At 40.8% G+C, this 9257-nt stretch overlaps 1 pseudogene; it reads left to right on the forward strand.

Annotated features, from left to right (window-relative positions):
• Window positions 1–430: 430 nt before the first annotated feature.
• LOC143294552 (XK-related protein 6-like) lies at window positions 431–8882 on the forward strand (annotated as a pseudogene).
• Window positions 8883–9257: the final 375 nt, after the last annotated feature.

Genomic DNA, 9257 nt, shown 5'->3' on the forward strand with positions numbered 1-9257 from the left:
GCAGCTCAGTAATCGCGAGCACTATTTGTCAGTTTTTACCGACGATGAGTGTGACATTGAATTGGGTAGCACAACAAGTGAAGATGAAAGTGTTTTTTACTCTGAAGATAACAGAGCGAAAGAAAGACAGCATGGTAAAGTCATTGATGGAAGGCAAGATCAAGCCTTCCAGATCGTTCAACTTCTGCTGAAAGCAAAACAAAAAAATCGCGTAGCTATGGATCAGATCATGTTGACATGCCAATTAATAGCAGCAAAGATGTTGCAAAGGGATACAAACGAAGAACGTCAGAGAACAGAGAGATCGTGTATGATTTCAGCTGGTTTGACCATTCTTAATGGCGTTTACATCTATTATAATATATTTTGTGACATTGCAAGTGATCATTAAAATGGCTGTTGATTATTTCCCTCGACTTAGATTGGATGTATGGCAGTTGTAACAACAGCACTCATAGTTGGACCCTCACTTGTACATGCTGTTTTGGTCTGCACTGGTACATCATTGACTACAAAAACAGAAAAGAAGGTTCATCAGCAAGATAAAAATAAGAACAAGAACATCAACCACATGACACCTTCATATGTCTGGTTTTTTCGTTTTTTTCTTCACTGCTCTGCAGTTTGGACCCGTTGTGAGGTATATTCATATGAAAAGTTGTTTATTTATAGTACCAAAGCTATGCATTGGATAACCAGAAATCATTACAAATTGTCACAGTCTTATATATTGAATATATATATTTTTTTTAAAGTTATATATTTGTGTTTCAAAACTACCAAACCCAATGATTAAAAAAAGATACAAGACAACAACAACAAAAAAACTGAGTCTGATTGATTTGATTAATCATCATCAATGTTTTGATATAGAAAACTGAAAATAGTAAATTCTTTTATAGAAACTATTATTTTTGTGTCAAAGAACTGTTTCTGCTTATTTATAACAATTCAATTTTATGTATTGCCTGCACATGCAAACTGAACCTTGTGTCAGTAGTGATTGAATGTGCTTTCTGTATGCATTTCTGGACAACTAGAGTATTTGCACTATGGTTGTATGAGTCGTTCACAAAAGATTGATGACAAGTCCACGTCGTCGCTTCCACTGGTGGATGCTGTATGAGGATGTTGACAACTGTCTGCTGAGGCTGTTTGAAAGCTTTCTGAGGTCAGCACACAGTTAACATGGCAACTGTACATCACCATCACGCTGAAACCGGAAGACAATGCCATAGGAAGTAAGTTGTTATATTTCCACTAAAATGAGAGGAGTAGGGGTCTAAAGGGAAAAACTGAGTGTGTCTGCATGCACATCAATGTGTTTGTTTGTGTTTATGTATGTGTGATACATCTTTCTATCATACTATGAATCATACTCCATGGGTAACAGAAATAACGAGCAGGTCTACATCTTGGAAAATCTGAATTCCTAAGAAAAGTTAAAGAGAAGCCTCAAAAACCAGGTACAAGGCCATCACACCATGAACATTGATCTCCAAACAGAAACAGAGGTAGAGAGAGGGAAGTGGCGGAAGTCTAGCATGAAAGGTAGAGAACCGACCTTTGCAAATCAAATGAATATCGGTATCATTTCCAAACCAACATTCCGCCAATTTCTTAACAGAGTCTCTCTGGGCTTCTCCAAAAACATTAGACTGAGCAGTATGCTAGACGCGATGTTTAAGGCATCAGAAATCTTTCCCACTCCTCTTGTGGCAAATTCAGTGGCAGTATGTGTGCGTGGGGTGGGGTGGGGTGCACATATGTTTCAGGAGAGCTCTGTGCAAGTACGAGTGCATATATGCATATATTGGTATGTGTGAATGCGTGTGTATATGTAGGTATGTGTGGGGGTCGTGTGCGTGTGTATGTCTATGTTGTGGGGTATTGTGGGAACGACAGAGTATAGGAACATGCATGTGCATGTGTTTGTATGTAAGTAGTATGGTGTGTGTTGGGCCTGTGAACATTTGTTTGTGCTTTCATATCTATGACACTGGATACTTGCTGAATATCTATTGTGCATGTGTGTGTGTATGTGCATGTTTATTTACAGTAACACTTACTTTTATATTTATTTATTATTATTTCTTATTATTATTATTATTAGTATTACTCTTATTTTATGTCATTTACATATCTGTTTATTTATTTATTTATCTTATACTTTTTCAATTTATCAGTTCATGAATTTGATTACTTATCTATTTATTTACTTTTGTATCTTATTTGCATATTTTCTTTTTCTTTCCCTCAAGGCCTAAGCGCATGAGGTTACACTGCTGGTCATGCATCTGCTTAGCAGATGTGGTGTTTATAACAATATATATGGATTTGTCTTAATGCAGCGACACCTTGAGTAACTGAACTGAACTGAACTTGGTGTTTTGAGATCAGTGTGGCATGAATTTGAATTCAAATTACTACTTTTTTGTGCATCTTTATGAACTACGTATACAATTCATTTTGCAATGCAAAAATAATGCAATTCCATAGAAAGAAGTCCAAATGAAGAAGGGGGTTTGACATCTTGACTTGTAAAGTTCTCTAAACACAATTTTCATCACAGTGACTGGAGTGAAATGACAGTTTTCACTGACAAGCATACTTATCAGGAGCGGTGAACGGGTCAAAGACTGATTTGAGCACTTTAACACATTCCTGTATCAGTATGTTTCGGAGCCACTTGTTTAAGCATTGAGGTCTGCCCAAAACAGAGCAGCTACTTTGGGCAGTGTGGAACACAGTGAGTAAGAGTGCAGCCAGCCATCAGGGTTTCTCCAACGCATCTTGTACCTTTTTGGCTTTCTGTTAACACAAGCAATAGATTTGTATTGTTTGGCAGTGTAAACATTTAGTTTGACCTAAAATGTGGGTTCCCTGTATTTCTTTTTAGCTTTTACAAAACAAGAAAAATCCACTTGATTATTGTGAGCATGAATATCATTAAAGGAATCTTTTACCTCAGTGAAATAAGACATGATCTGATACAACTATACGCATGCTTAGGCATATGTGAAAGCTTTTGATGAAGCAAAAGCATGATAACACTAATTGAGTATTTGATGTTTTCAGCAACAACACGAACTGTGGCCTTGCTGTCTTCCTGGGCTAGCTTAGCATGTCTCTGGTGTCCTACCATCGCTCCCTGCGCAACTCACGTGAAGACAAGCAGAAGATGACCCTCCTCAGCATGCCCTCCTACTTCTTGTGGCGGCCTGTGAAACAGGAGCCCGTGTCCTGTGCATTGCCATGTTTGCTTCAGCATTTCAAGTTTGGGGGTTCGGCATCATCCTTTTTCACTGGGTGGTGATATCTGTGTGGTTGATGAACCAGCGAACCACATTTTATGCCCAGCGCTGTCTGGAGAAGGTCTTCAACATCATCTGCGGCTATGTGATGCTTTCTGCTTCCTGAACCTGCGTGAAGGTCACACACGTTACCGCTTTCTGATCTTTTACATCATCTTTACACTGAGAACTTTTTCATGTTAGCATTCTGGTTTCCGGTTTACGCCAGACCTTGGTGCCTGGTTCCACATTTGGGGCTTATTGTTGTACTGATCTTTTTTGTCCTTCACATTGCTTTTCAGCTGTTGTATTACTCCTGTTTTCATCCCTCTGACTCTATTATCTCTGCCTTTCCTGTGAACAAGTACTCATTCTATGAGTCTGTTTGTATGATGTCCGTTCCAGAGTTGGATGATGGGGTTGGAAGTCCCAATGCACCGTTATACCAGCAAGGAAATGCTTGCGGATTCATCTATCAGTCCCCCAGGCTGATAGGTATAGCTGATGGTGCTGGGAGATGCAGTAGGAGGTTTGATGACATTTCAATAATAGTGGAAAGCAGTGAAAGACAGAATGCCGGGCAGAACAGGGGAATATCTAACCCCAAACAGATTCACGCCAGGCATTGTTCCAAAGGGAACAAACAATTGAACACCATCACGAGTGCATGATATCCAGTAGCATCAGAATATTTGTTTTTGTTTTTCATGATTTACTGTTAAAGAAGTGATGTTCTGTTTGGTTTGATTTGATACCAATGTCTTTATGTACTTGATGATATAAAGAAAGGATGGTGAGTATGGGGTAGTGTTTGATTTGCTTGTTTGTATTTTGTTGCTGTGCAAGTATGTTTCCAAAATTGGCAGCTCTGTTTAAGCAAGGAAGCATGCAATTATTTAGGCTTACATTGAGGATGGTCACAGTATTCAAAGGTGAAAGAGGTATATTTGCCATCTATTTATTGGATTTCATGGTGTACTTTTTTCCTGCTGTCATAATCAATACTCAGCCCATACTCATACCTCAACAGAAATGATAAAACATATACTAATTTTGCCACATTGGAGGATGATTTAGAATTAAAATTATTGGACAAATCACAGTGGCTGAAAGAACAGATCATTCTGTCCAAGACAGGTGGTTATCTGGATTGAAATCCTGGTCCTTTTTTTTATTATTTTTTTATACTGTTTTCCCACTTTTTTTCATCTTTTTTTTTTTTTGGTTGCTAATGTTTGTGATATATAATGTATAAAAAAATACGCACTAACTCACGCACAAGTGTGTGCACTCACACTCACACGTGCACACACACACACACACACACACACACACACATCACACAATGTTGATTATTACAAACTCATTTGTTTAGATTTGATGTCTATTCACTTACAGCTTTGAAGGGTGTTCAAACTCACGCTGACACGAATGCATGCAATGCAGACAAAAAAAGAGTTATGTGGGGGTGATCTAACCTTCTTGTTTATTACTGGAAGAGATCTATGCATTCATATGGACACTTCTTTTGAAAGCGTGGGGATCAAGGGACTGTACTCTTCACAAAAGTTCATTTTTTTCAAAACTCAAGATGGATGATGACATGTGCAGTGTTAAGCATCCCATCTTCCTCACAGATAGAAAGCATGTGGATAAGCATGAACACCTTTTCCCAAATTTCATACGTTTTTTTTTCATTTCCCCAAAATGTTGTGCATGGCAGAATGATCACAGCCTGAGTAATATGCATGTGAATGGGCAGGCACAATAGCTGAGTGGTTAAAGCATTGGACTTTCAATCTGAGGTCCCAGGTTTGAATCTCTGTAACGGTGCCTGGTGGGTAAAGGGTGGGGATTTTTCCATCTTCCAGGTCAACATATGTGCAGACTTGCTAGTGCCTGAACCTCATTTGGGGTACATGCAAGCGGAAGATCAAATACGCACATTAAAGATCCTGTAATCCATGTCAGTGTTTGGTGGGTTAGGGAAACAAGAACATACCCAGCACGCACACCCCTGAAAATGAAGTATGGCTGCCTACATTGTGGAGTAAAAACAGTCATACACATAAAAGCCCACTCATTTACATACAAGTGAATGTGGGAGTTGCAGCCCACGAACAAAGAAGAAAGAAGAAGAAGATGCATGTGAATGAACTGGTGTAGACATGCTTAATTTTATAACATCTGCATAGAATTCATTGGTGTAATATATATTTATTATAATTAACCCTTTCGCTGCCAGGAAAATAAGATTTAAGTGAAATCTATTTGCCAGGGTTTTTTTCACAAAAAACGGGTAATAAATTTTCAAAAAAATTTTGTGCTCTTTGTTACTGGAGAAAGACCCATAAAAGTATATATTTTCTGAAAGGGAAATGAATAAAGAATACAAAGCACATGATGTTTTCTCATTTTAATGCATTTTAAGTGACATGCTGTTGTTTTGAAATCAGTGTTTTGTTTTTGTCACATTTTCAACTTGTTCATTACAAACATTAGTCTGGTAATTTGCACAAAAATATCATTTTCTGGACAAATGGATATCTGCACACACAAAATCATACTAGAACAACCACAATATAAAAAAAAAAAAACTGAAAAAGAAATAGATGCATGTGACTTCTGCAAGTGATAATGTGGATGTGAGGCCACGCCCCCTCAGTCTCCACCCCCTCCTCTTCACCCCTCTCACACGTCACTTAATCCAGTTATATCCAGACCGCGTTGGCTGAGTGCCAAGAAAATAGCTCATACGATGTCCTGCTAAAAATTCGGTGACCTGTCGTCTGCTAGAGTTGAACAGCCGGCATCACTCACTGATAGTTTGTTATCTTGGCCACTCTCCTTGATTGCTCCCTTTATTTTCTATCAAATCGTCCTATAAATGTTCACACACTGTCTTCTCCTTCGAATTTATGCTCCAATTCTTTCTGAGCATCAGCTAAAGAAAGTAAAATCTTGGTTATTTAGTTCGCCACGAGCGCATGTCTTGAGCACGGAGTCAGTCCGACATTTTAGTTAGGCGAGCGAGGAGAGGAGCCCAGGCAAAGACTGCGGCCAGTAACCCAACCAAAACGTTCAATAAAGGACTGCCTTATGACGCAGATGGTGTTTCTAGCTATGAATGGATCCAGGAAAGATTGCCCCAAGCTAAAGCTACCAGCCATTTTTGTCAACAAACTGAATGCAAAGCAGGGAAAAGTCAGAATATTTCGTATGACGAGTTATCTCGTCATTGTGGCAGCGAAGCATACATGCTTGCCATGACGAGTTATCTGGTCATGCAGGCAGCCTAGGGGTTAATATTGTGTCATTTTATTAATTGCAACTGGCTTTGAAGTAAATTATGTTTTTTTTCCTGCTGGTAAGCAACTGATGTAGCTTTTGGGAGCTGTGTATATTGGATATGTTCATGCTTTCATCGCCCACAGATTACATGGATTACAGAACTTTTAACATGCAAAGTTGATATTCGCATAGATATATAAGTAAGAGAACACAGAGAGGCATTCAGTGGAATATCCTCAATGACAATATCCTCACAGAATATATTACATTAATTTATAGTAACTTGTGATAAAGGAAATGTAACAGTTACAAAAGTTAGTGTATACATACAAAAACATTTCAGTGCTTTCAGGTAATGTTGACATTTGACAAACATTTTATTGTTTGTTCACTGGTTTTGATGTTTGTTTATTTATATATATATTTGTTTATTTAATATTATTTGTAGAAAGGCAAGTGCCAGGAAAGAGCTATTATATTCAGTGGGTCAGTCAGTTTTTCATGCTCTTTGGGTCAGTGAGAATTTGTTATATTGATTTTGCTTCTCTTTTTTTAACAAATCCCTTTTCCCCAAAATTCACTCATCATTGCTGCATGAATGATGAATGAATCTAAATGATCATTTGGTCAATTTTATCTTAAACAAACAGGTGAAAGGTGCCAGTGTCTAAAATTGCAGCATTCGTTCAAAGTATTTTCCTTTGCATGCACATTTGTTTGCAAGTGCCTTAGCCACTCAAAAAAAAGGGGTTTTTGCGGGGCTTTCCATGAAAGCTCCCAGCTTTTCTTACTAAGTTTCGCATGATGATGTATCATAGAGGGACATCTGACAGATGGTTAGAGCCATTGGGGTCAGCTGTCATTTGAGGGGAATTATTTAAGCACCCTTAAAAAATAAAATAAAAAATAATAAGTTTTTAACTATATGAGTAGCTGTTGCATTATTCTGATAGCCTGTCTGGATTGTTTCAAATAATTAAATTGAAGCATTTGAAAGCAATGTACCTGTTTACAGGCGTACGCTTTTTTAGTGGATGAATGTAAAACATGAAAGAATATTGTGTACATAAATTTGTGTTTTCCAATTACCCAAAAGTTTTAATCAGTGGCAATCATTACTTTTTTTTTTCGTGACAACATTTGACAATGTAAACAGCTGGAGATCAAACATTTTTAAAAACCAAGCATGTAGAAAATTTGTTTTTGTTTTTTATGCTAATAGTCCCTTTTTTACTTTTTTAGTTCCATAACTGGGTACAGTTAGATTTTTTTTTTGCATATTTCTTAATTTTAGTCAAAGTTTTCACAAAAAATTTTGGTGTCATAACTGACCATTTCAAAACTGTGAAAAACTAGGCCTTTTGGGTTTGCCTGCTTGGGCCCCAAATTTCGCGCGGCAAACAGTGAAAAGACGGGCCCGCCCGCTCTCACCCAATAAAACGCCCTTAAAAGCTATAAGCGCGAATCATCCTTGCCAAGGCTCCCACACCATCTTGTCAGGTTTAGCTCTGTCCTCTTACCTTTTTTGGCTATTAAGCGATTTCATTTGGCCTTATTTTTGCTGCAGGGGCTTGTGTTTATTGTATCTTACTTTTCTGTGTATCGTTTCGACCGGCACCCGGGTTTTGTTCTTTTTTCTCCCTTTAAAGTCACCCTGTCTTTTTCATGTTTGGGGGGTTGGATTTTCCTGGGGCCTAAGTGGGTTCCATGCCTCGTTGCCATCCCACGAAGGGGGGATCAGGCGGGGACTGAGATGGAAAACTCCCCGGGGCCCGGGAGCTCAGATTTCCCCCGATACGGACCGGGCGATGCTCGTTAGCTGATGGGGAGGCGTTTTTTGGCCCATAAAGGTCATGAAGGGGGAGGGGGGAAAGGTACGAGCGTCGCCCCCCGAGGTGTCCCAGCGGGGGGGCAGGGAGAAGGGAAAATGGCAAGCCCTCTCCTGCTGTGGGGACTCGCAGCTAGGCCGAACCCCCAAGGGGGGGCCACGCCCGGGCCCCCTTCCCGGGTCCCCCCCGGGGAGACGGCCCTACGGGCCCCTTTGGTTCCCCCCCCCCTCCCTTCCTGTCGACCCCCCTTCCCCACCCCCTTTTTGGGGGGGGAAAAAAATTTTGGTTTGGGGGGGGTTTTCCAAATTTTTCCCCCACCCCGGGCCAAACCACCCCAGTCTCCCCACGGGGGGGTTTTCGGGGGCGTGGCAACCTGCTCTGCGGGTTCTTCCCGCTACCGGGGGCCATCTCCCCTGGGGAGGCCCCGGCTTGCGGGGCGGTTCCGGGCATCAGCCCCGCTTGTCTTTGAGGGGGCTGAACCCAAGTGGGGACTGACCTCCCTGTTTGGGCCAGGTTTTTTTCCCTTTCATGGAGGTAAAACGTGCCAGTGACCCGGGGGTTCGGGTCACAGTAGGCGGGTCCCACGGGGGGGGTTACCCCCATTCTACCCGACGGGGGGCACACCTATGGTGCACGCTGGGTTGCCAGGAAAGAAAAAGGGCCAGCCCCCTTTCCCCGCTCCCCACCTGACCCAACCCGCACATCTCACAGGGTGACACACACAGCCCCGAAAGGGGGTATCGACTTTTTGTTCGGGGTCGAGCTCCTCGCCAATATTGCCACCTGTCCACAAAGGGGCCTCTGCAACCCACAGATGCCCTCCACGGCACAACGGCCTTTTTGT

This window comes from Babylonia areolata, chromosome 20 (assembly GCF_041734735.1).
Source record: "Babylonia areolata isolate BAREFJ2019XMU chromosome 20, ASM4173473v1, whole genome shotgun sequence".
In the NCBI taxonomy this organism is placed as follows: Eukaryota; Metazoa; Mollusca; class Gastropoda; order Neogastropoda; family Buccinidae; genus Babylonia; species Babylonia areolata.